Source organism: Cebus imitator, unplaced genomic scaffold, assembly GCF_001604975.1.
Source record: "Cebus imitator isolate Cc_AM_T3 unplaced genomic scaffold, Cebus_imitator-1.0 Scaffold580, whole genome shotgun sequence".
Classification (NCBI taxonomy): Eukaryota; Metazoa; Chordata; class Mammalia; order Primates; family Cebidae; genus Cebus; species Cebus imitator.
In genome coordinates, this window is record NW_016107895.1 from 499,289 (window position 1) to 509,853 (window position 10,565).

The 10,565-nt window shown below is 42.0% G+C and overlaps 1 long non-coding RNA gene across 1 annotated transcript in view; it reads left to right on the forward strand.

Annotated features, from left to right (window-relative positions):
- Window positions 1-3,159: 3,159 nt before the first annotated feature.
- The window catches only part of LOC119469150, a 22,154-nt gene continuing 14,748 nt past the window's right edge, over window positions 3,160-10,565 (forward strand). The window contains exons 1-3 of the long non-coding RNA XR_005197960.1: window positions 3,160-3,243; window positions 3,563-3,603; window positions 6,289-6,295. This is a non-coding gene — a long non-coding RNA (uncharacterized LOC119469150). The remainder of the gene's footprint in view (window positions 3,244-3,562; window positions 3,604-6,288; window positions 6,296-10,565) is intronic.

The window sequence follows — 10,565 nt, forward strand, 5'->3', positions numbered from 1 at the left end:
CAATTCTCCTGCCTCAGCCTCCTGAGTCGCTGGGATTACAGGCACGCGCCACCATGCCCAGCTAATTTTTTGTATTTTTAGTAGAGACAGGGTTTCACTAAAGTAACTTTTATACAAAGTGATAGAGTGAAGTTTTGAATCCTCGATGCTATTTCTGCTATGTGAATTGAATGGTTTCATCTTTTCTGAAGGAGTAGAATGGTGGGCTTCCTTGCTTAAGCCATTTCTTTAATGAAATGCTTGACGAAGACCCTAACAGCCACCAAGCTATGGAGGATCTTACTCAATTATCTCCAGAAACCTGGCCAGGGGGAATGGGTGAGGGAGAAGCTGAAGGCAAGGTGAGGCTGTGTGTGTGCTGGGTTTCTGAGACGCTTAGGGTTAGAAGAGGGAGTTGAGGAAGGGCCAAAGTAGAATTAAATTCAAATGCAGGTGATTTCACTGAGGTGAAGAAAATGATGCCCCCCCCTCCGCCTCCACCCCTCACAGCTGCAGTGGGGCCCAGCTTGCAGCTGGGAAGCCTTTTGCACTTACACTCAGGCAGACAGTTTTCTGGGAGCCAATGTTTGCTTCCCTTTCTCCTGGGACTTGGAGAGGGAGAGGTGCAGAGCAACAATGAGAGACCAAATAACCTAACTCAAGGCCAAACAAATGCTTTTTCTTGAAGGTATTTGGGGATATGATCTGCAACAGAGCCGCTCATCACCTCTTTCTAATTTTGGGGCCTCATGTAGGGGAAGAGCTCATTTGCGTCTCTTGGGATATAAGCCAGCTAGAATAGATACTTCACTGAAAGACATCTGTGCACTTTGTCCTGATCTGAGCTCACTGTGAAGGGCCTCTGAACTTATCAAGCAGCTCCAGGAAGTGGAAGAGGATCAAAGAACACGTGAGAATCATGGTTTAAGCTTCTTTTAAAGTCAAGTTTGGATGTGCTGCGAAGAGAGAGGAGGCAGCTTTCTTGTCCACGGGCATCACACAAAGAGGAGAGCTGTGAATCCCCACAAAGGACCACTTGCACCATAAGCACCGGAGCAGGGGAGGTGTGGCCTTGTAACGTTAGATTATTGCGCCCTCCTCACACCCTCCAAATCAGAATTTGTTGGGTGGGGGTCGGTGAGAGTAGGTCCCAGCAGTCAGCAAGTCAAACAATCTCCCAGGTGACTGTAATGTACTAGAAAGTTTGAGGACCACTGAGTTAAAGCATGGACCTTGGAGAGTTCCAACCCTCCTTCTACTGCTTATCACTCTGTGATCTTTGGCGAGCTATTGAACCTCTCTGAGCTTCAGATTCTTCCTTACAGGATGGAATAATAATAGTATCTCCCTCCTCCCCAAAACCTAAAATGCAATAAAAAAATAAATAAAAATTAAAAAAAAATAGTATCTCCCTCACAGTGCTGTGGGGAGGATTAAATGAGATAACATATTCCCAATTAAAAATGATAGTTATTAAATTTTTTCTCCCATTTTTCATTATTTTTGCTTCCCCCTTTGAGTAGGAAATGCAAATGTATTTTTCTCCACTTGAAGCACGCCCTCCCCTTTCCTTTCACCGTCAGGTGTTTGGCATCTCAAACCATTTGTTTAAAGCCGTATTAAAAACCTAGGCAAAGCAGAGGCTCCATACAGTGGCTAAAGATGTTTACCATCTGGCACACCTCTCTGAGAAGTGCCTACCGGAGCAGTGCCCCTTTCAGATGATCTTCTCCCACCTTCCCACCTTCTTCTCCCAAAATTAAAACCCATGTCTTCAGTGGACCATCTATGTATGGTTCTTCTTTCTCTGTGTCAGGGCTAGAGTACCAATGAGTTAGCCATGTAGTATTATGCAGTATTATCAATCTCTTGTGAGTTTGGTGAATGGGAGTCATCAAGAAGATCCCACCTCCCACCTGTGTGGGCTGACAAAATACAGTTTTGTTTGTTTGTTTCTTGCTTTTTGAGACAGAGTCTCTGTTGCCCAGGCTGGAGTGCAATGGCATGATCCCGGCTCACAGCAACCTCTGCCTCCCAGGTTCAAGCAATTCTCCTGCCTCAGCCTCCCAAGTAGCTGGGACTACAGGTGCTTGCCGCCACACCCAGCTAATTTTTGTATTTTTAGTAGAGACAGGGTTTCACCATATTGGCCAGGCTGGTGTTGAACTCCTGACCTTGTGATCTGCCCACTTCAGCTTCCCGAAGTGCTGGGATTACAAGTGTGAGCTACTATGCCCAGCCAAAAATACAGTAGCCTTTAAAATGGAAAGCCAACTCCTGGACCTAAGTTGACCCCAGGAAAGCACAGATATTTGTAGACACGACCTCTCTTTCTTACCTCTTAATCATTCCAAACTTAATAATGCCTCACAACTCTACCTTTGACATACTCCTTGGGGTGTACCTTTCAGACCCCCCCCCCACGGCTGATGATCATTGGAACCTAGATTCTTTCATTTAACAAATAATTATTGCGTTAAGAAGGGTAATCCCAGACATGGCTGTTATTAAGAAGAGCTATTCGACTTTTTAAACCAGGAGTTAACTCTCGCTATACCTTAGGATCACCTATATAGCTTTGAAGAAAGATTCCTGGGTCCTGCTCTTGGAGATTCTGAATTAGTCGGTATCAATACATTTTAAAAGTCCTCTACCCAGATGATTCTAATGTACAGTCAGGGTTGAAGGCCACTTCTATATTAAAAAACATTGTTTTTTCTAAACATTATGCCGTAAAGTTAAGACCATTACTTTAAACTAGGTGAATTCCCTCATTCCACAAATGTTGAGTGCTTATCATGTGCCAGGCATTGTGATACACCCTGGGAATACATCCATGAACAAAAGAGACAAATATCCCTACCATCCATAGATTATGATGTTTTAATGGGAAAGACAGATAATAAATAAGGTAATAAGATATATGTTAGGTTAAATGACAGTAAGTACAATGGAGAAAAAGAAAGTAAGGGAGATAGAGAATGCCAGAGGTGGTGTGTGATCGAATTTGAATTAGGGTGGTCAAGGAAAGCTTCACAAAGAAAGGGGCAATGAGGAAAACCTGAAAAAGGTTTCTGGTGTGAGCCATGCAAAAATCTGGAGAAAGAGATCTTTGGCAGAGGTCACAGCCAGGACAAAGAGCTGGATTCAGGAGTATGTTTGGTGTGTTCCAGAAAAAGAAGTCTAGTGTGGCTGGAGGGAAGTGAGTGAGGGGAAGAGAGGTAGAAGATGAGGTTAGAGAGCTCAGAGGGTTTGTGATACCAGGTAAGCAAGTTGCTTACAGACTTGTAGGCCATTGTAAGGATTAGGACTTTTACTTTGAGTGAGATGAAAAGACATTGAATGGGTTTAAGCAGAGAAGTGGTGTGATCTGAATTACAAAGAATCACACTGGCCGCTGTGGGGAGGATAGGGTAGCAAGCATGAAGAAAGGGAGGCTATGTCAGGGGTTGGATGTTCTTGAACTCTCCTATTCTCTCGCCCTGTTGGGTTACGGGGAGGGGTGGGGTGGTTTGTGACCTAGGACTTTGTGCCATATGAAAAAAGGAAATAACTAAGATGTGACTGTGTGTAACATTTGCAGATCTGGCTTCTTTGGATCAAGAGCCAAACAAACACGCCATGGTAATTTGAATTTCTTCTTCTTAAGCCTCTTATTCCACTTCAGATCCCACTCCTGACCTATTCTTTGAGGATTCTTAGATACATTTCCATCCCCTGTAGTGACCTAGGTCTCTTATCCTGCTTTATTTCCTGCTTTTGACAGAGGAAAAAGATAAAGACTTCTGAATTGATGTGAGTGGAGATCTTATTACAGTAGTCATCTGTAAAAGAGCAGCAGGAGGTAGAGATGTTTAATGTATAAAATGGTCATTGTCCTGGAAAAAAATCAATACCATAAATGTGAATTTAATGGGACCCCTTGGGGAATGAAAGTCTGGGCAATGTAACATTTTAGTTAATTGAAAGGTAACCCAGTCTTCACCTTTGGTTTTTTCCCCCTTTTCTGTGAATTAGCTCTTGTTTCTGAGTATGACAAAGTGTTTGCTGTGTGCATATAATGTGCCAGGTACTGTGCTAGGTGTTTTACACACATAGTCCTGTGCAATCCCTGTAACAACTGATGATGTAGATGTTTTCTTTATTCCCATTTTAAGTTGAGGAAACCAAGGCTTAGAGAAATTAAACCGCTCACTTGAGGTGTCTTAGCCGATAAATGCCCAAGCCAGCCTGTCTGATGCTGAGACTCAGCCTCAGTGATCAGTGTGCTCATCATGGACACTTTTGTGTGTAATTCCTGGACTTCAAGACAGGGACTTAGCATTACCCTGCCAGCCATCTTGAAAGACTGTTCAGGGTTAGAAATGGAGGCAGAGACAGAGGGTCAGGAGCATGGGCTGTGTGATGGCAGTCTTTGGAATGGGGTCCATTTATTGTTATTATTTTTTAAAGTAAAAGCTCTAATATTAACCTGTTTTCTTGTTACTAGTTTCTTCTCATGGACTGCAGAAAAGCAGTGTTAACTGATAACAGTGTTATGATGTTACTGTAACTATCAAAGCTCCTTAATTGGGTATGCCCAATTTTTATTTTTGGTGGGGAGCAGGGTACAAGGAAATCAATCAGAATAAGCTATAAATCTGAAATCCAGACTGTTTTAAATAAGTACAGTCTTGTTTCATTTTTAAAGTCACATTTAGTAACATGAGCTAATGCTAACAAAGTGAGACCTATTTTAATAAATAGATAAGAAAAAAATCATTCACTGTTCTATGTAAATGAGTTCTTTCATAGTTTAAAAATGAGGCTACTCATTTGCTTAACAGCTGATTTTCCCAGATCAATGCCCGATACCTTGATCTCAGCCTTGGTCTGAATAACTGCAAAATTTAAATGAGAAGTTCTGTGCTGGAGAGTTTCCATCTGCTTCTTCAGGTCCTCACTCCATTCTTCACCTTGCACTCTACCCTGGGAGGCTGACCTGTAGGGATGACATCAAGAGTTTCTCTTTCCTTAGTCAGGCCATCATGGTGAAGGCATCACCAAATCCTGTTCCTAGCCCTGGGTCACCCTGCCTGCACCTGTATAAATAGTACATTTATTAATATTAATCATTTCCCCTCTCCGAAATAGCAATTTTGAGTGTGCCATCTATTTCCTGCTGGGATACTGATTGATACAGGTTTTGAATTATGTCTATAGCTTTATTTCATGTATAGGTCTGAGACTTTACATGAGGGTAATATGACCATAGTACTAATTTGAATGTACAGAGCACTATACAAGTCCAGAAGTTTACTGGGGAGTGTCTGGGAATGCAAAGGACAAAGGAACAATCACAGACCTGCCCATCAGATTCCTGTGATGTGGGTTTCAATAATCTGAGTATGGATGGATAGATAATGACTGGGCAAGAGGTAAGACTAGATTAAGGAGTGATACTAACTTGTCCGGTTTTTTAACTTCCTTACCAAGATCCTCTGACTGGCATTGGGTCTTGGGGATGGGGTTAAGGCAAGAGACCCCTATAGACTGGATTCAGTGCCCACAACTGGTTCAAGGAGGAGGATAGAAACAACTGGTACAGGTAAGAGGCTTAGGAAAGGAGTATGAGTCAAGAATATAACAATGTGACCCAGGAGAACACCAGATTATAAACTCTTTGAGGGAAGAGATTGCTTGATGCTATTCTCTAATTAGTAACCAGTCAATAGACTGGCAAATAGTGAACATCCTATAAATATTTGAGTGAATAAATGAATGCAGGAAGACAAAAGAGCATACACACTTAATGCACAATGAAGTTACAAGACTACCCTAGGGAGAATCCCAGCCCAGGTATCAGGGCCAATGTTTAGTAATGAGAGTGATAATTTGTTTCCCATGGTTAGAAAAGCCCCAGGTCTGCACTGCATATATCTTCCTTTGGGCAAATTAGATTATTAGAGCCAAGGAATAAAACCAGCGGTCAGTTTGCCCACTGCTAATTTTAAACAGAGAAGACTTTGAGAAATTGGGGATCTAATTTGAGGAAAGTTTTCTTGGTGCTTGAGTAGCTGTACAAAACATGGGGATTTTTTTTTCTATTGAGAAAAAAAAAAAGTGCTCATATGGCCTCTGCTGTGGTCTGAATATTTGTGTCCGCCCCACCCAAATTCATGTGGTGAAACCTAACTTCCATTGTGATAGTATTAAGAGGTGAGGTTTTGGGAGGAGATTCATCCCATTCATGAAGGGATTAAGTGCCCTTATAAAAGAGACCCCAGAGAGTCTCCTTTATAAGGTTTCCTACACCATGTGAAGACACAGCAAGAAGGTGCCATCTTTGAAGAAGAGAATGAACCCTCACCAGACACTGGATCTGCTGGCACCTTGATCTTTGACTTCCCAGCCTCTGGAACTATGAGAAATAAATTTCTGTTCATAAGGTACCCATTTAATGATATTTTGTTATAGCAGCCTTAATCGCCTAAGACAGCCTCTTTTCCTAGAAACACGTAGATTATTATTTTCAGGCATTCTTATCAAAGATAACAATAGAAGATCTAGTAGTGAATCAGTGCATTATAGTTCTGTTGATATTTCTATTGCCAAGGCCAATTGTTTTACTTAAGAATACAATGTGCAAATAAGATGTTTTGGGGGTTTAAAAGTGAGTATGTGATTACAGGATCTTTGCCTTATCATTTCTCCTTCAGTTGGCCTCTTGAAGACTTCCACCTAGCAATGATTGGCAGGAGGGGGCACCTAAAGTCACACTCTGTGTTTTAAATTAAGAAGGCAGATTATAGTACTGGAGGGTTGGATGTTTTGCATGTATCAGATAATTTAGGAAGACTTTTCAGATTCACAGATATCACTATCAATCTGTGCTCCCCCACCTCCGTGTTAATCAGAATCAGTTGGGAACACCAATTTAAACTTCATCAGTTTGGACCAGACTGTCCCCTTCCAAAGATCTGAAATGGGTGGTTAGGCTGAATTTCAAGAAGCATGAGCAATGGTTTGGAAGAAATGGAGTCAGTGAAGTTTAATGAGCCAACCAATGTTAATGAATTATGATGATCCTAAGTGAATGCCCTCCTTTCTTCCCAACTGGCTGAACTTATAACATTTCAGGTCAGCCTTGGTCACTAGAGCCATTGAGAGAGAGCATCTTCATAGCCCCTGCGAGCATCAGCTGACACAAAAGAGGTCATGTCTTTCTTTTACACAATTTTAATGTAATCCTCACCAGCATTAGCAAAAATTGCTTTTTGGTGGCCGGAGGGAAGCAAAGAGCCCTTGACTGTCTTAACATCCTGACAGCCTCAGCTAAAATGGAAAATTATTGTGATGGGAAGATTGGCTTCAGAGACTCTGACCGGGGTAACAAGTTCAAATAAATTTTGATTAATCCATTTTCTTTGAAAATTTGTTGTGTAAAGTGGTCAAGGTCATAAAGAGACACTTCAGCTACTGAATCTCATTCACAGAGCGATTGCTCTGTCCTGTTCATGTAAAACACTAAATGTGCCACAATTGTGATAGGGAGACGGTATTCAGAAAAGGAAAAGGGAGGTACAGAAGGGGAAGAGGCATACGAGTTTATAGAGTAGGGATGAAAGTAAAGGAGGGAGGAGATAGAAAAAAGTGAGGAGTAAAAAAACAAATGTGAGGTGAGGGAAAAGGGGTTATAATTCAGCCCCAGCAGGGTATTGACAGAGCCATAAGGGCGTGCTGAAAGCAAGTGCTGGAGAGCTGAGAACTAAAACCTAGATTAGGGGGAATAAAAAAAATGGCGTAAAATCCAGCTTCTTGGTGAGAGGGCTAACAGTCCAAATACCAAGTTCAAACAAAAAGGGACCAGGTTTAATCTACTGGAGTCTATGGGGCTCTTTGCCTATGGAAAGTACAACAGGCGTGCAGTCCTGGGGGATGTAAGGCAGAGACGGTGACAATAGCCATTTCTACACTGGTCTGTCTAGTTTAGTCAGAACACAGCCTAGCCTTAAGATTAGTGTTGTGAGAGTTGGGGCCTAGAAGAGACAGAAGCTGCTAGAGCTCTTGCTAGACACAGCTGTCTCTGCTATTTAGAAGGACTTCCTGCTAAGGGAGCTGCAGGGCTGCTGCATGCACCTCTGTTAAGCGTGCTAAAAAGATAAAGAGGCTTTGCTCTGGCACTGAGTAATTCCCAATACCCTGGCAGCTGGGAAGGCCAGGCCTCAAGAGTGCTGGCCCCTACTTCCCTCAAGCCTTCTGTAAGGGAGAGGTTCAACCTATAGACCTCCCCTGAATATCAGGCTACGTGCCTGACCTTAGAACAGAAGAGGACTGTACTTGGAGGAGAGTAAGAGAAGAAACAAGGAGTAGGGAGTAAAGAAAAAAGACTGGAAGAAAGCAAGCATGCAAGATGTCTTAGCCCATTTTCTGTTACTTATAGCAGAATACTTGAAACTGGGTTATTTATTCATTTATTTATTTGAGACGGAGTCTCCCTCTGTTGCTTGGGTTGGAGTGCAGTGGTGCCATCTTGGCTCACTACAACCTCCGGCTCCCAGGTTCAAGCGATTCTCCTGCCTCAGCCTCCCAGGTAGCTGGGATTAGTCATGGTGTGTCACCATGACTGGGTAACTTTTTTTTGTATTTTTTTTTTTTTTTTTTTTTTTTTTTTTTTTTTTTTTTTTTTTTTTTTTTTTTTTTTTTTTTTTTTTTTTTTTTTTTTTTTTTGGTAGAGACAGGGTTTCACCATGTTCGCCAGCCTGGTCTCAAACTCCTGGGCTCAGATGATTCACCTGCCTTGGCCTCCCAAAGTGCTGGGATTACAGGTGTGAGCCACCATATCCAGCCAAAACTGGGCAATTTATATAAAAGTGGCACTTATTTCTTACAGTTATGAAGGCTGGGAAGCCCAAAGTTGAGGAACTGCTTCTGGCAAGATCTTTCTTGCTGATGGGAAATCTCTGAAGAGTCCTGAGGTAGTTCAGGATATCACATAGTTGAGGGGGGCTGAGCATGCTTATGTACTACCTCAGGTCTCTCTTCCCTTCTTATAAAGTCATCAGTTCTACTGTCATAATAACACATTAATCTATTAACTCTTTAATTCATTAATCCGTCAATGGATTAATCCATCCATGAGGGTGGAGTCCTAATGATCCGATCAACTTTTAAAGACCCCACTTCTCAACACTGCCATATTGGGAATTAATTTCCTTATTTCTCTCCTTCCTTCCTTCCTTCCTTCCTTCCTTCCCTCCACCTCTCTTTCTCTCTCTCTTTTCCCCTTCCCCTTCCCTCTTCTTCTTTTCCCTTCCCTTCTTTTTTTTCTTTCACTCTCCCTTTTCATTCCCTTCCCTTCCCTCTTTAAAGACAGTCTTGCCTTATTGTCCAGGCTGGTCTCAAACTCCTGGGCTTATGTGATCCTCCTAGGGCCTTGAAAAGTGCTGGGATTACAGGCATAAGCCACTGTGCCCGACCAGAAAATTAAATTTCAACGTGAGTTTTGGAGGAGACATTCAAGCTGTACCACAAAGTGTCAGAGAAAGCTGTAGAATCCTAGATTCAGGAAATTGGAGAAAAGGAAACATGGTAAGAGAAGGAAAGATCAAAGAGTTAGTCCTTCCTCATTTTGTCAACTTTGAACTTCAAAAATTAATTTTTTGAAAAGCAGTCTTGTTATCCAGTGATGATTTATGAACAGAAAGGTTTTGTGGATTATCTGCTAATTTGACCCTGAGTTATTTCTTTTGCCTGATGGTATGCTGCACATTGTGGTTGTAATTATTCCCTCAACTGTAACTGTTGCTCAGATACCATTCCTTGTGACATGTCTAGGATTTTCTGGATCATGGTGGTGGTAACAATGGTACTGGAGTGCCGAAGACATCAAGTGAATGGTATCGGGACCCTCATTCTTTCATGTACATTAACCAGTCTCAACATAATCTAAGGAAGTAGGCTGCCAAGTTAGCCTGGCTCTGCCTGTGTATGTGAGTTCTCAGCTGCTCCACTAATTAGGATCCTTTAAAAAGATGTGGCTACTCAGTTACCCTGCTTCCCAAGATAGTGAGGTGTGGCTGGCCACCCTTGCCACAGGTGCTAGCTGTTTCTGGCAGAGCCCCAAGGGAGCCAGTTTTCAGTGGCTATTTGCTGTTTCTGAAAAGACCAGGTACATCTGTGTTTTGTATTTTATATGCTTCCTCTGGCCAACTGCTTGCAGGTTGTGAGGGCCAAACACTGCAAATATTTGTCTGAGGTGGTTGTTATCCAGGATCTCTGATGTCAATGGAGGCAAAATTAATGCTAAAAGCAGGAACAGCCTCTCATTGACCTTTGGAATACATGTGTTTGTGCTTGATTCATCCCACATGTTTGGTAACCATCCTGAGTTTAACTGAAATGCTTAATAACATTTAAAGCTCTTTTTTTAAATATATATATATAATTTGAAACTTTATTTTTCCATTGGTAGCTAGCAAGCGTGTTTCTGGGGCTATGTGGTATATATATATATTTTTTCCCATTTATTTTATTGCATTTTAGGTTTTGGGGTACATGTGAAGAACATGCAAAATTGTTGCATAGGAACACACGTGGCAGTGTGA